Source organism: Coturnix japonica, chromosome 3 (genome assembly GCF_054131305.1).
Source record: "Coturnix japonica strain WE chromosome 3, WE-NBRP24, whole genome shotgun sequence".
In the NCBI taxonomy this organism is placed as follows: domain Eukaryota; kingdom Metazoa; phylum Chordata; class Aves; order Galliformes; family Phasianidae; genus Coturnix; species Coturnix japonica.
Genome location: NC_140665.1, coordinates 56,458,494 through 56,473,430, shown reverse-complemented (window position 1 = coordinate 56,473,430; position 14,937 = coordinate 56,458,494).

The window sequence follows — 14,937 nt, the reverse complement described above, 5'->3', positions numbered from 1 at the left end:
ACCAACATTCTTTTTACTTTATTATTACTACGGTTCACTCTTCATAGCTAAAGAGCAAATTGTAACAGTAAGGATTAAGCAGCAGCAGGAGCTACAGAGCACTTCTCTTTTAAAGAAGAGTTGCTTTATTTGTCTGAATTGTGTGTTATGTAAGTGTATGGCTATGTCAGCTGAAAGAGGTTCTCAGCGGGACTGAAGCATAGCAGCCTGCCTGCTCCCATAGCCGCAGCATTACTGGGTCATTCTTTAAGTAATAAACAGCACTTGCATTTCTTCTTCTTTGAAAGCATAATCCTGTACGTGTGTATTATTCTAGACCATCACTATTTGTGGTGTTAAAATTTGCTGCTTTTGTGGTTAATTTGAAGCTAATACTGACAGAGAGATCTGGATGCAGAATAGACCTGTTATGTCACTGACACTTCCTGTGCTGACCCATTTGTCTCTGTTGACAAATAACAACTGGAAAAATAACATACAAAATGTCAAAAAACTGTTTTTTTTATAAAGTAGATAATTTAAAACCAAAATAACATCTAACCTGAACAACACAGGCATGTGAGTATTTTTGAGTTACCTTGTAATTTTTGCTACATTTTTGTTTGGGCTCCTGCAATAAGGGAGGTTTATCTATTTTTGCTCTGATTTGGAAACATAATGATGCTTCTGTAAGACCCCACCTGGCCAGATGACTGCTGCTGGTCTTAATGCTTCAGCAAGTGAATACATACTGACAGATTATGTTTCCCTCTGAACATACACAAATTTGCATATATTACTTATTTATGACATAATAACTTCAGAGATCATTACCAATACAGCAAGAGAAGCAAGGCCCTGGAGCAGGGACCATTAGCATCTCCCAGTACGTGCTGATTGGAACTGCAGACTCGTGATCATGTGCTGTGACAGTGTTACCATTAGTCATGGTTTCAGAGACTAGAGATGTTGCACAAATAGTTTCCTTGCTTTTGAGAGCAATACTGCTGAGGTTTACACAACACCCTACATTCCTCTGGGGGGCACCTTCCCAACTTAATGCCTTTTCCATTATACTTGTGTGAGGGTCTGTGTAATCTGTGGTGCCATCAGGGACCAAGTCAATGTTTTGGTTTGGCAGAAAAGAAACATGGCTAGGTAAAAACAAGTTGGCTTTCAGACAGATAAGCTCTCCGATCTAGTCCATTGCAGGATCGTACAACCAGTTGTGCCAGACCCATCAGAAGAGGGAAATGTAGCATAGAAGAGAGACACCTATGTGAAAAGAAAGAAGGGGGCACTTTGACAATCATTGCAGCAGACTAAAGGTCAGAGGAGTCATAACTTTGGTTGCTTCAGCAGAGATTAGCATTTCTGAAGATTCATGCACCAATTGTTATATCCTGCTTTAGTAAGGTATGTAGAAATGAGACTTTCTTGGCTGATCTCCAGCCTCAACAATGTCTTTTACAATCATGCAACATAGCCTAGACATATAGCTGAGCTATCATAACAGCTTTTTCAACAGAATAAATATAAACCTTCCTGCTTTCTCAGTTCCCCAATATGTTAATACCTTTCTGACATTTCATCCACATTGCCCTGGGCTCTGAGATTCTTTTCTGGACTCAGTCCATCCAATACATTTAACTGTGTGTATATCACAGCAGTCCAAATCAGGGAAACCTCTGGTTTTTCTTTCACAAGCAATCAGATACACCAGCTTTTGGCACAACTTCTGGTGTTTATAGCATTTCTCTGGCACTGAACTTAGATACATATGCACTAAATCATAAGCCTGCATCTGTCTGTACCTGTCACCTATAAGCAGAATGAGCCCAGGGAAGGATTTTATCATTGTAATACAGTCATCTGCCTTATGTACTGGGGGATTCTTGACACACTTTCCCAGGTTTTGCAGCTCATGCAGTGTGGGTAGTCTGAAGACTCTGGCTGCCTTGTCTGACTCTCCAAGAACAACATGGGGAGTGCAGCTCCTCTGCATGGATTGCAGCCCAGGAGCCTTGGAGCTTTCTTCCCCTCGTTGCAATAACATTTATTTCTTTACAGGGGGGCAGCTCCTCTGTTCTTTCCATATAAAGTAAAGCCAGGAAGGAACAAGGAGCAAGACATTAATAACAATGGCAAGTTTATACAGTAAAGACAGAAGGTAAGTGTCAGAAGAGCAACAAGAAAACAGGAGGGAAGAAGGCTGGTGAAGTGTTGTGTGCAGATAACTGACTTGGTCTCACCAAGACAGAAGGCAGTCAGATCTATTTGCAAAGATGGTATTGGCAGGTCAATGCTTTTGCCATTGAGCAGGAATTCTTTCTGTGGCTGTGCTGATTTGATGATTTTGTGCTGATAGGTGAGCACTGTCCATGTGGCATATCAGTGCCCAAGTGACTTCCTTCTGGGTGGGTGCATGACACTGGTCAGAACCCGTTTAAGAAAAGATGAATTACTCTAGTGTTTCTTCATGGTGATCTGTCTGGAAAATAAACCAGGAAGCACTCTGTTTATACAGACGGATAAGTGTGTGTGGTACACAATTGTATTGATCTGTTTCACTTCACCATGTTGTTTGATAATTCTGAGCAGTTTGTTCTACATAACCTTGCCTTGGAATAATATATATATATATGTCAGTTTTAGTAGCAGGACAACACTGGTCTCAGGCCTCACTTTCGAGGTAACAGTGAATGCAGAAAGCAGACACTGAATTATTGTCCAATCCCATCCTTCAGCAGGGGCTACACTGAGTTTCCAGAAGGGCTATGTTTAGTCCCAGGGAGTGGAAGACTGTAGAAAAAACTTGATTCTCAGCAACGTGCACAGTACCATCTGGTTTCAGCCTCTTTCTGTCCCAGGCCAGGGCTTGGATTGTTGCATCCATAGCCAAGTGTGTAGAACTTCCAGAGCTACTATGCTGCTGCCTTTGGTCTGGGATGAGAACTAAGAGCTGTGCCTCAAGTCAAACGGTGTAGGAGCTGCTGGGTGTCTCAGCATTTCTTGCAGATTAAACAATTATTGTTAATCAGTAAGAGGAGTGGTATACATTGTTGAAGTAACTGACAAATTACAGTGGAAATATATTTTTCCTACAATAATAAGTGAATTCAAATTCCGTGCAGGCTGAGACAAGTGAGAAGTACTCAAGTCTACTACAGGAAAGAAGAACAAATAACATAGTATCTAACACTGGGTGTTGCTAATGACATAATACCAGGGAAGGCAGCGCGGCAACCAACATTCATTTTGGTTTGGCTAGTGTTCATGAGGCAAACTTGAGTTCAAGAAGATACCAAAGGTTTGCACCTTGAGCTTACCTCAGACTTCAGGACTTACAGTTTCTTCATAGGAGAACACTACAACCCCTCATGTACTGCTATCTTCAACACAGTGTGGGGGGTTTCATAACCAGGTTCCCTCAAAAGGAAAAAATACTAGCTTCCATGGGATGCTTCGTGCTGGTGGAGAACCAATGGCTGAGAGTTAGTGTCGAGTGAGAAATTTTTTATACCTTCAGGTGAGAAAATAGACATACTTATTTTAAACACGTAGGTAATGTGGGAATCACAGAATCATAGAAGCATTAAGGTTGTAAAAGACCTCTAAGATCATCTAGTCCAACTGACCTCTCATCATTATCATGCCCACTAAACAGTGACCTTTTTGCTGAAAACACCCTGATCCAGTCACTTCATCACTTTCCCGGGCACCGTGTTCCCATGCTTTAAAATTCTTTCTGAGAAGAATTTTTTTCTAATATCCAACCTGAACTTCCCTGGTGCAACTTAAGGCAGTTACCTCCCATCCTATTACTGTTACCTGGGAAAAGAGGCCTACCCCCACAGCAACAAATGTGAATAGAGAGAGTAAAGCTCTGTGTGCTTTTGACTCAAATGTTTTTGAGTCATATTCCCCAATAACAGTGTTCAGCATAGGAATAAGTGGGTGGAATGCAATGGCCCATTTTGTTCAAATGGTCAGACTGTCCTAATCTCAGATCTCATAGATCAGTGTCAAGTATCATATAGTGCCATGCTGTGTGCAGTGTGTTACAGCAGATTGAATGCTCCATGGAGATAAAAACAAGCATTCTAAATAGTATGAGTGCAGGCAAGGCATGTATTTTGATATAGCCTAAAAGTTATTGTTCCAAGCAGCCATATCAGGGCTGGGCTCAGATTATGGCCTGAGCCTTCTGCTAATGCACATAAGCAAATTTCAGGTTCATGGATGCAATGCGTTGGTGGTGCCACAAAACAGCTGCAGCAGACCAATAGATCTGACCAGAGTGGCAATCAAATGTTCAGGAACCTGTGTAGGAACAAATGGGAGAGTGTAAAAACAGTTGGCTGTGGGCAGGGTTTTGTGGGAGAAATGAGGAAAAAATATCCTTCAGTGGGAAAAACCGATGATATTTTGAAATTGTTCATTATGGTGTTCAGTTACTGGTCTGCATATCTATGCCAGGGAATACTCTATTCCTTTCCATACAGTTGCCAGGGAAATTAAATAAGAGGTTGCTTCTATTTCAGGGCTCAGAATGAAAAATAAAAGAGATGGTTTGCTGTGGTGAGTAAATTTACAGGGAGTCTTTGGGCTTGGCTGCTGAACCAGACTAAAATGTGCCCACAGGTCTTTGTTTTTCTTTTCAAAAGCAAACCAAGACTCTGATTCTCCAAGCAGGAAAAATTGCAGTGTGGCATGCACCTCTTACCTTGCCTGCAGTGCTGTGGCAGAAGTTAGATGTGCAGATGCTGTTCTCTGAATCACAGCTCCACCTCAGTTAAGAGTGTTGCAAAGACCTCAATGGGAGGAGCATTTTTCTGCTGTTAAGCTACTGCTGTGCCTCATGTGTAACTCTGGTCATTGATCTGACAGCTGCACACAAATACAAGGAGTTCACCAAGAGTGACTGAGCACTGCACCTACAGGGCTAGAAGAGGTGCTGGGGCTGAAATAGCTAGCAGAGCTCCACACAGGAATTTTTGTGGCACAGCACAAGACCATTTCTTCTTCTCTTCACCAGGCAGACTGCTTTGTTTTCCACCATGAATATAAGACATAAGATAGATAGCATAAGTCTATATTGATGCAAAGATCTGGCATTAACAGTGAAAATGAACGTGCATAAGCAGAGTAATTTTCTATACAGGTTATTTATTTATGCAACTATCAGAGGAGGGGAAACAGGGAGCTGGTCTTGGACACCAATGGTGGGACAGAAACAACACTAATTTGCACTGGGGATGGTCAAATGGGCACTGGTTAACATTTATTTACTATAAGGATGGTCAAATCCTGAAACAGGCTTCCTAGAGAGATGGTTGATGCCCCATGCCTGTTAGTGCTCAAGAGGCATTTGTACAATGCCCTCAGTAATGAGATTTACCTTTTGGTTAGCCTGAAATGGTCAGGAATTGAGACTGGATGGTCTTTGAAGGTCCTTTCCAGCTATTCCATTCCATTCCATTCCATTCCATTCCATTCCATTCCATTCCATTCCATTCCATTCCATTCCATTCCATTCCATTCCATTCCATTCTGTTGTCACTACATGAGCAGCAGTGGCAAGAAAAGTCCTCCCCTGAGCTATACTTTGATAACTTCCTAAAATTAATGACATGGTATTACAGTCTGAAATTCCCTCGCAGTTCCTCCAAGCTGCACTCACCTTCCTCTGTACTCTGTAATGCACATGAATAATGCATCCTCTGCCACCACCACTCAGAGTCAGAGAGATGAACTCAACTCCTGTTGAGGAACCATGTCCTCAAATCATTGACAGTGTTTCAAAAGCTATAAGTCCCCAGGTGAACTCCAGAGCATCTCTTTAAATGAATAATAGGGGACTGGGGCAAAGAAGAACAGGATGTTAAACAGACAGAGCTGAGCAGTACCTCTTTGCTACTGCAACAAGCTACAGTGGCTGACTCATGATTGCTGAGGCAGCGTGAGATTAAATGGAAGACCTCAAGACCCAGAAAACAGGCAATGTCACATCCCAAGTGTAGCACTAATGTACCCTGAATTTGTGCCAGAAGTGACAGGAGTCATTTTCAATCACTGCTTCAGACCTCTGCTTTCCCTGCCAGTAGCTGCAGAGAGCTCAGTGTGCCCCTCAGCAATATGCAAACAACTGGCCATGTGTCTGTCGGGTTTGCAAAATATTTACTGAAAATATCACAATGTGATTTTGCTAGAAATTGCAGAAGGGGGAATAATCATATTATTTACAGTGTGACATTCTTATAAACATATAGTTTGTGCAAGCTTGGGCAAGGCAGGGAGGGAATGGGGAGGAAGAGTAGAATCAAATCTCTTTGTCTCAAAGTAGTATTTCTTGCTTAGCAAGAAAAGCTGCTGTATGTTGTGCTAACAGTGAGTACATCCATACGATAATAAACTTTCACAGAAAGAAAAAAGCAGAGGCCCAAACAACCTGCTGCTTCAGATTAGCACATCAACTTTACTGCCTATGAGATGTAACTGCTTCAAATATTTTTTATACACACACAAGCATAATTATGTTCATAATAAAGACATGCTTTCATAATGTCATCATCTGGATGCTCTTAGATAGCTGAGCAATGAGACAGCATAATTAAATACAAAGTGTGAATTGCTTTAAAATATTCCAGGTTGTTCCCAAACTTTTTCACAAGTGGTTTCACTATAAAAACAGAAAGAAGAAAGGCATAGAATTAGCATTCCTAGGAAATGAATAAAATGTTGCAACCTGACCAGGAAGACAGATGTAATGTTTTCTCTCCTCAGGAAGTAAGGAAAGTTAAGCTAATACTGCAAAATATCATGAGGAACATTTGTCATAAGTTAAAAAACAATGAACTCCAGCTGTTCTCTTTGTCCTGGAAGGTTTAGTTTCAAAGATAAAATATTTATTTCTGCAGGAGCATACCAGAAAAAAAAGATTTCATTCCCAGTGACAGCTCTTGAAGTCAGATTGTATGTGCTATAGGTTTGCAAGCTATCAGGGAGGCTCTGTGATGCCTCATTAAAAGTAAAAAATAATATCTCAAAATGAGGATTTAACCTCAACTTCTACAACTGGAAGATCAGCAGAATGCAACTTGCCTATTCTTTTGACTAGAGGTTCAGCCCCTGTTCCAAACATCATCTACTGCCTTGCCAAGGAGCACCACTCCATCATGCCAAAATGTCCTATAAACAACTCAACTTCATCGAATCACCAAGGCTGGAAAAGATGTACGAGATCATTCAGTCCAACTGTCCACCCATCACTAAACAACTATCCTCACTAAACCACATTCCTCAACACAACACCTACACGTTCCTTGAACACCTCCAGGGTTGGTGACTCCACCACTGCCCTGTGCAGCCCATTCCAGTGCATGACCACTCTTTCAGAAAAGCAATATTTCCTAACTTCCAGCAGAAACCAAGCTAGCCTTAGAGTGTCTCTAGTAAATCATTGCATCATCTACCCAGTTTCTGGAGTTCCTCACTACTGCTTTCCCCAGGAATAAATAAATAAATAAAAACCTGTAGTGATATTTCTAAGCCCGCATTCATCTGAATCAGAGCTAGCCAACATGCCATCAGAATCAATCACTTAAAGTCTAAGAATCAGTATAGCAAGAAGCAGCATCAAGGTGACTCACTTCTGTGTTCCCTTCATGAACTCTAATAATGTCAGCACATGAGTGAATTTTAAGGGATCCTCAACAGAAACAACTGGTGTAAGATGATGCTGATTTCACCCACTGAAGAGCTCAGTTGATAAAAATAATATGCACATATGTAACTTCTCATGATTTTGGAAATTCTAATAACAGGTATGACCTCAAACTTAAGCTTCATCCAACTGTGTAATGCAGTCAGTCTTGAAACACAACCTTCTGGTTTTAAAATCTCTGACACTCCTGTAGAAAGGTCAACGTGACCACATATTTCGAAATTGTTTTTTAGTGAGGAATCATCACTGAATAGTGATTTATCTGAAGTGCATCTGCAGACCTCATGTCAAGTCCAGCAGTAGCCACCATTTTGTAATGGACTAAGAAATAAATATAAACTTGCTGCTGCTAAAACTTGTGGGTGAGACAAAACAAAAGAAGTAGGTAGAGATTAAACTAAAACTGACGACCAAAATGGTTTCCCTGTCAAGGGTTACGTAGATTTATCTATGCCCATGACAGAGGGAGCCACCCTGTAGGCCCCCCCCCCCAGCCCGGAAAGGAAGGGAAATAAGGGGGAATGGGATAAAAAACAGCAGCAATCTAAGGAGGAACACTTATTTTACTAAATATGATATCGGAATACAAGATAATACAATATAATATAACATAACTGAGGCTAATAAATTGAACGAAACAGAGAGAGAGAGTCCCCAAAAACCGAGAGGCCTACTTTGAACTCTGGGCAACATGGCTGGAACGCTTCCCACTCCCCAAGAAGTTCGAGCAAGAGCACTCCAGCCTGGGAACGAGATTATATAGTGTCCAGGTCCTGTGACTTATCCCTGACCGTGATGTTCTCTGGGATATGTAGTCTTCTTCTGTGAACTACACATTCAGCAAAATCATCCATGCTTTACATGATGTTATGACGTGGAATACTGATAGCAAAATTACAAAACCATGGCATCCCTCAGTCGGTCAACTGGACTTACTCAGTGAAAATGGCTTTCACATAAAACAGCAGATTTTCACATGAAGGATGAAGAGATACAAACCAGACCAACAGACTGAAAGACACTATCCTAGGAGACAAGCTAACAAAGTGACCTTGAGAGTTAGATAATAAAAAAAGAGTGGCATGGCTACAACACATTTCATGAAGAAATATGTAGGGTTTAAGATGACTATGTAGACACAGCGTTACAAAATCAGTGGCTGGAAAATGAAGCCAAACTAACACGTGCAAGAAGTTAGAGACATGCATATATCTGTGCCGTGCAGGTGTAAGGTTGTATTCATACATACATAAACCAAACAATCTAGAACATACTTAATGGCATGGCAGAGTCTCAGTCTCTGTCATCGTTAGTCTCTTACCAGAAACATTAGCTAAACACATTAGTTTGGGGTCAGAATAAATCACTGAACTCAATACAGGAAAAGCTGGGTGAAGCATAATATTCTGCTGTTTTGCAGGAAGACAGATTGGATGATCTAATGGTTCCTGTAAATCACTGACCCAACAAGATAGATCTCAGCCCTGTTAACAAAAGTGTTAGCAACAATTATTCAAAAAGTCAGTCTTCAGAAAAACACTCAACACAAGCACCCATTCTTTGCATTTGTTGCAACGGTGCCCCAAGGATTATGCTCTGAGAACACCGTGATGTGGGAAATCATAGCCATGTGCTGAGAGGCAGTTAGCTCCTCTGTGACCAGCCAGTGATTAAGTCAGAGTTCCACCCTTTTCTTGGTAGCTGGCCTTTTCTGCTATTTCTAATGAGCTCCTTTATTTCTTCTCACAAACCTTTTAGAAGTACGCTATGAGCCCAAGGTAAAAACTGACTGCTCAAGATTGTATGAGAACACTTTGACTAGTTAGGACTAGGTAACTTATCTATGCTATATATAATTTCATTGATGGCACAGTAGGAGTACCCAGAAAGATTTGTGACTATTGTAATCAAGGAGCTCACTTCAGCTCAACAGTGCTTTTGCTCCAAGTACCTTAACCAGCTGAAAGTGGGTTATATTATATATATATATATATATATATATAATATATTATGATAATATATTATATATATATATTATAATATTATTATAATATTATAATATTTTCCAATATTTCTTTGCAGCTCTGTAACAGAAGGCTAGGACTGTATTCCAAAGTGGCCACACAGAGGTAGCGACCCAAAAATGTGCTAGGAAAATCCTCTGTACAGAAAAATACTAGAGCCTCTATTCATGTAAGTATTATGATTACAAGTGCAGAAGTTGGCACTGTCTAGAGACCCAAGCCATTCCAATGCCTGAGCGTCTTCAACTGTGGGCATAGCATTGTTTCAGATTTGGCCTTACTAGAGGGGTCTGGCTTAATGGGAATAAACAATGTAGGGTACTGGCTTTTGAATAAAGAGTTTGTCAGGGTAGGAAATGAATTAACGTTTAAAGTCCAGGGTTGAAGCTGGAGTGCAGAAGCAGGCAGTAGAATTCAGGAGATGGAGCAAATTCAGAGCATGATTCTGTGTGCCTTCCTTTTTCTGACTGCTGGCCGCAACAGAAATTCTAGTGAAGAAATTGATCTGCCCATTAAAGTGAGAAAACAGCAATTTGGTGCTTGAGGAAACACAGATACATAGTAAAACTGTCAAAATTTTCTTGATCTGTTCCACCTCAATAGGTCCTGCCTATTTTTACACTTTACTCCAAAGAACACGAGTTCACAGTTATTTTCCACCTTCGCACGTACAGGGGTCTGTTTTCTTTGTGGCTATTTTTCCAGATTGTGTCAGGCCAGCTGTTGGTTGCAGATGTTACGGTGTGTTTGGAGCTGTCAAGGAGCATGGGGATACAACACAGGCAGCTCACCTCTGCCCTGTCAGTTCAGTCCCTAAGAAGGATGTGCTACAAAAGCCAAACCCACTCTCCAGAGTGGAGCAAGCTAAACCCACTATCCAGAAGTGGAGCAAGTGAGCACATGTTTTAAAGCCAGACAACGTAGTACTGAAAGTTTACAGCCAGATAGTAACAGGACATGGGGAATGGTTTGAAAATAAAGAAGGATGATTTAGGTTAGATACTATCACAGAATGTCAGGGACAGGAAGGGATCTTGGAAGATCATCTAGTTCAATCCCTCTGCTGGAGCAGGGACACTTAGATTAGGTCACACAAGAATGCATCCAGGTGTATTTTGAACGTCTCCAGAAAAGGATACATTCAACAACATCTCTGGACAGCCTGTTCTAGCGTTCTGTTACTCTGACTGTGAAGAAGTTTTTTTCTCATATTCATGCGGAACTTCCTATGTTCCAGTTTGTACCTGTTGCCCTTTGTCATATTGTTGGATATCACTGAGACTGGATCCACATTAGGAGAAAATTCTTTACTCAGAGGATGGTGACGCTCTGGCGCAGCTGCTCAGAGAAGCTGTGGTGCCCCATCCCTGGGGGTGCTCAAGGCCAGGTTGGATGGGGCGTTGGGCAACCTTAGCGTAGGCAGCATTGCCTATTGTGGGGGGTCAGAACTGGTTAATTTTTAAGATTTCTTCCAACCCAAGCCATTCTGTGATTCTATGATTCTGTTCGTCTGCCAAAAAGCTGTGTTTCCATCTACTTGTGGTGCAAGAGCCCAAAACAACTGGAGGATAGACAGTTCACCCTAATGACTACACTCAATTGTATCAGATCATTTGGGGGATTACTTTTCTTAACCTTCTGTGTAAGTGTACACTTCACCCTCTGGGGTTGCAAGTCCCTGACTTTCTCCACCCTGTTGTGCAGATGGGAGTGGGGGAAGGCCCTGCTAACCAAACACTAGCACATTTCTTTCTAAGCTGCAAGCAGGCAGTTCTTACATAAAGGGGAGATTCTGAGCTTGCAGGCTCAGCAAAGGACTACAGAATGTTTGGCTGAGAACAGCAAGATTCAGGGTAGATGATAGAACTTAACTGCAGGTACATTGACCAGAAATTATGTAAATGCAAGAATGATTTATCTTTGCAAATGTTCACCCCCAAAATACTTAGATAAACGAAATGTCTAAATGTCCAGTTATATAGAAGAAGCAGAAAGAAATCACCTGACCTCTGTCACTTTAATACCAAGATGCAACTCTGCAAAAGTCTCACTTACAAGAAAGGATTAAAGGAGGAAATGCAAATTTCATGTGAAGGCTGTAAACACCCTCTTGACATCAGGAAGTGTTCTCCCAAGCACCCCACCCCAGAACTGCTCTAGAATAGTGTAAAGGGTTTTGGGTTTCAGACTATTACATTCACCTTTTAGTTTTTGGCTGCAAATGATTCACAAAAAAAGAAAATCAGAAAACGCTGATCTTTGCCTCACCATTGCTGCTACATAATAGCTCAAGAAAATGAAAGGGAAGAGAATTTAATAATTCTCCCCACACAAATACTGTTCTGTCTCCTCCTTCACCAGATCCACATTGTTGAAGAGATGGGAATGTTCCCCCAGCAGGATGCAATAAAGCAGTATAGAAAAAAACACATCTATCCCACCATCTCCCAGTTTCCTGAGCTGAAGGCCACACTGAGCACAAATTCAGGGCCTTGCCTCCCTCAGGACTACTATTTCTGTTTTTACTTTACTGTTGTTCTCAGTGGCTCATTTTGCTCTTGTCCCATCCTGTTCTCAGTCTTATCTTCTGCTGGAAGGTACTGAAAGCACCTGGGAGCACCAGGAAGCCTTGCTCTAAGTTGTGCTTACAAAGGAGAAGAAAAAGTGGAAATGATGCCTTCCCTTGCTGTTAGGATTAATCTCAGCTGCTATTGGCTCATTCACAAAGGGCACAGGTTTCCTGCAGGATCTCAGCAAACCCACCACCCACATATCCATCATCACCCTCTACCTACAAAGTTGGAGGATAAGTATTTACCCATCTTATACACTGCCTCTTTAGGATGTGCTTTGGATAAAAGCTTCACTGAAATATCAGGCCTTATCCTTTCCCCTTACAGAATCACAGAATCACAGAATCACAGAATTACCCGGGTTGGAAGGGACCTCAAGGATCATGTAGTTCCAACCCCCCTGCCTAGCAGGGCCACCAAACATACACATTTACTAGATCAGGTTGCCCAGGGCCCTGTCCAACCTGGTCTTGAACACCTCCAAGGACGGGGCATCCACAACCTCCCTGGGCAGCCTGTTCCAGGACCTAACCACTCTCCTAGTAAAGAACTTCCCCCTAACATCCAACCTAAATCTTCCCTCTTTTAACTTAAAACCATTTCCCCTAGTCCTGCTATTATCAGCCCTTTCGAAGAGTTTACTCCCCTCCTGGGAGTAAGTTCCCTTCAGGTACTGAAAGGCTGCAATGAGGTCACCCCGCAACCTTCTCTTCTCCAGGCTGAACAAACCCAACTCCCTCAGCCTGTCCTCATAGGGGAGGTGCTCCAGCCCCCTGATCATCTTCGTGGCCCTCCTCTGGACCCTTTCCAAAATCTCCATATCTTTTTTGTACTGAGGGCTCCACACCTGGACACAGTACTCCAGATGGGGCCTCACAAGAGCAGAGTAGAGAGGGACGATCACCTCCCTATCCCTGCTGACCACCCCTCTCCTGATGGAGCCCAGGATCCCATTTGCTTTCCGGGCTGCCAGAGCGCACTGCTGGCTCATGTTAAGTTTCTCATCTATCAGGACCCCTAGGTCTTTTTCAGCCGAGCTGCTCTCAAGGACAACTCCTCCCAGCCTGTACAGGTGCCTGGGGTTCTTCCGGCCCAAGTGCAAAACCTTGCACTTTGCCGTGTTGAACCTCATTAGGTTCACCCGAGCCCAGCTTTCCAGCCTGTCAAGGTCCCTCTGAATGGCATCCGTTCCCTCCACCGTATCGACTGCACCACTCAGCTTGGTGTCATCAGCAAACTTGCTGAGGGTGCACTCCATTCCCTCATCGATGTCATTAATAAAGATGTTAAAGAGCACCGGTCCCAAGACAGACCCTTGAGGGACGCCGCTCGTTACCGGCCTCCACCTGGACATAGAGCCATTGACCACCACCCTCTGTCTGCGGCCTTTCAACCAATTGCTTATCCATCTAGTTGTCCACCCATCAAATCCACCTCCCTCCAATTTGGAGATGAGGATGTGATGGGGGACCATGTCAAAGGCCTTGCTCAGGTCCAGGTAAATGACATCGGTCGCCTTCCCTCCATCCACCAACGCCGTCACTCCATCATAGAAGGCCACAAGATTAGTTAAGCATGACCTTCCCCTGGTGAAGCCATGCTGGCTGTCTCGGATCACATGCTTGTTCTTTATGCGATCAAGCATGTTGTCCAGGAGGATCTGTTCCATAATCTTCCCAGGCACAGAGGTGAGACTCACCGGCCTGTAGTTACCCGGGTTGTCCCTGCTCCCCTTCTTGTAAATGGGAGTGACGTGACCCTTCCTCCAATCATCCGGGACCTCACCTGACAGCCACGACTTCTCAAATATGATGGAGAGCGGCTCAGCAACCACCTCAGCCAGCTCCTTCAGGACCCTGGGATGCACGCCATCTGGCCCCATAGACTTATACTCATTCAGTCTAAGGAGGCACTCTCGGACTTGCTCTACCCTTACAGTGGGGAGGGATTTACCTCCTTGGTCCCCACATGGAGGTATGGGGGTGCAAGACTTAGGGACGTGAAAAAGACTAGAATCCTGGCCACCAGTGAAGACCGAGGTGAAGAACTCATTCAGCACCTCAGCTTTCTCTTCATCTGTTGAAGCCATTTCTCCTTTTAAATTTACCAGAGTAGGTACGCCCATTTTGGCCTGTCTCTTCTGGCCAATGTACCTGTAGAAGGTTTTCTTATTGTTTTTCACATCCCTCGCCAAGTTCAGTTCTGCCTGCGCCTTGGCTTTCCTGATCCCACATCTGCAAGTTCGGACGGCATCCCTGTATTCTTCCCGGGTGACACAGCCTTGTTTCCAGAGCTTGTACACCCCTTTCTTCACCCTCAGTTCTCTTAGCAGGTCCTTGCTGAGCCATGCCGGTTTTCTACCTCTCCTGCCCACTTTCTTAATCAGGGGAATGGAGACCTCTTGTGCTGCCAGGAGGGCATCCTTGAACAGTAGCCATGCCAGCTTTGGCTAATTATCCTAAAATCATTTCACTTGGAGTTTATTATTGTTTCTCTCTTACTGATGTCCTGGAGCTTAACCTTTTCTACCCCCTCTCTTTAATGATTCTATTCCCCAGTCATCTGCTGTGCACCTGAGCAGTGTCTGCCCCATCAGGACAAGTGAGACTGAGCAACCCCATTCTTCCCTGTTTAA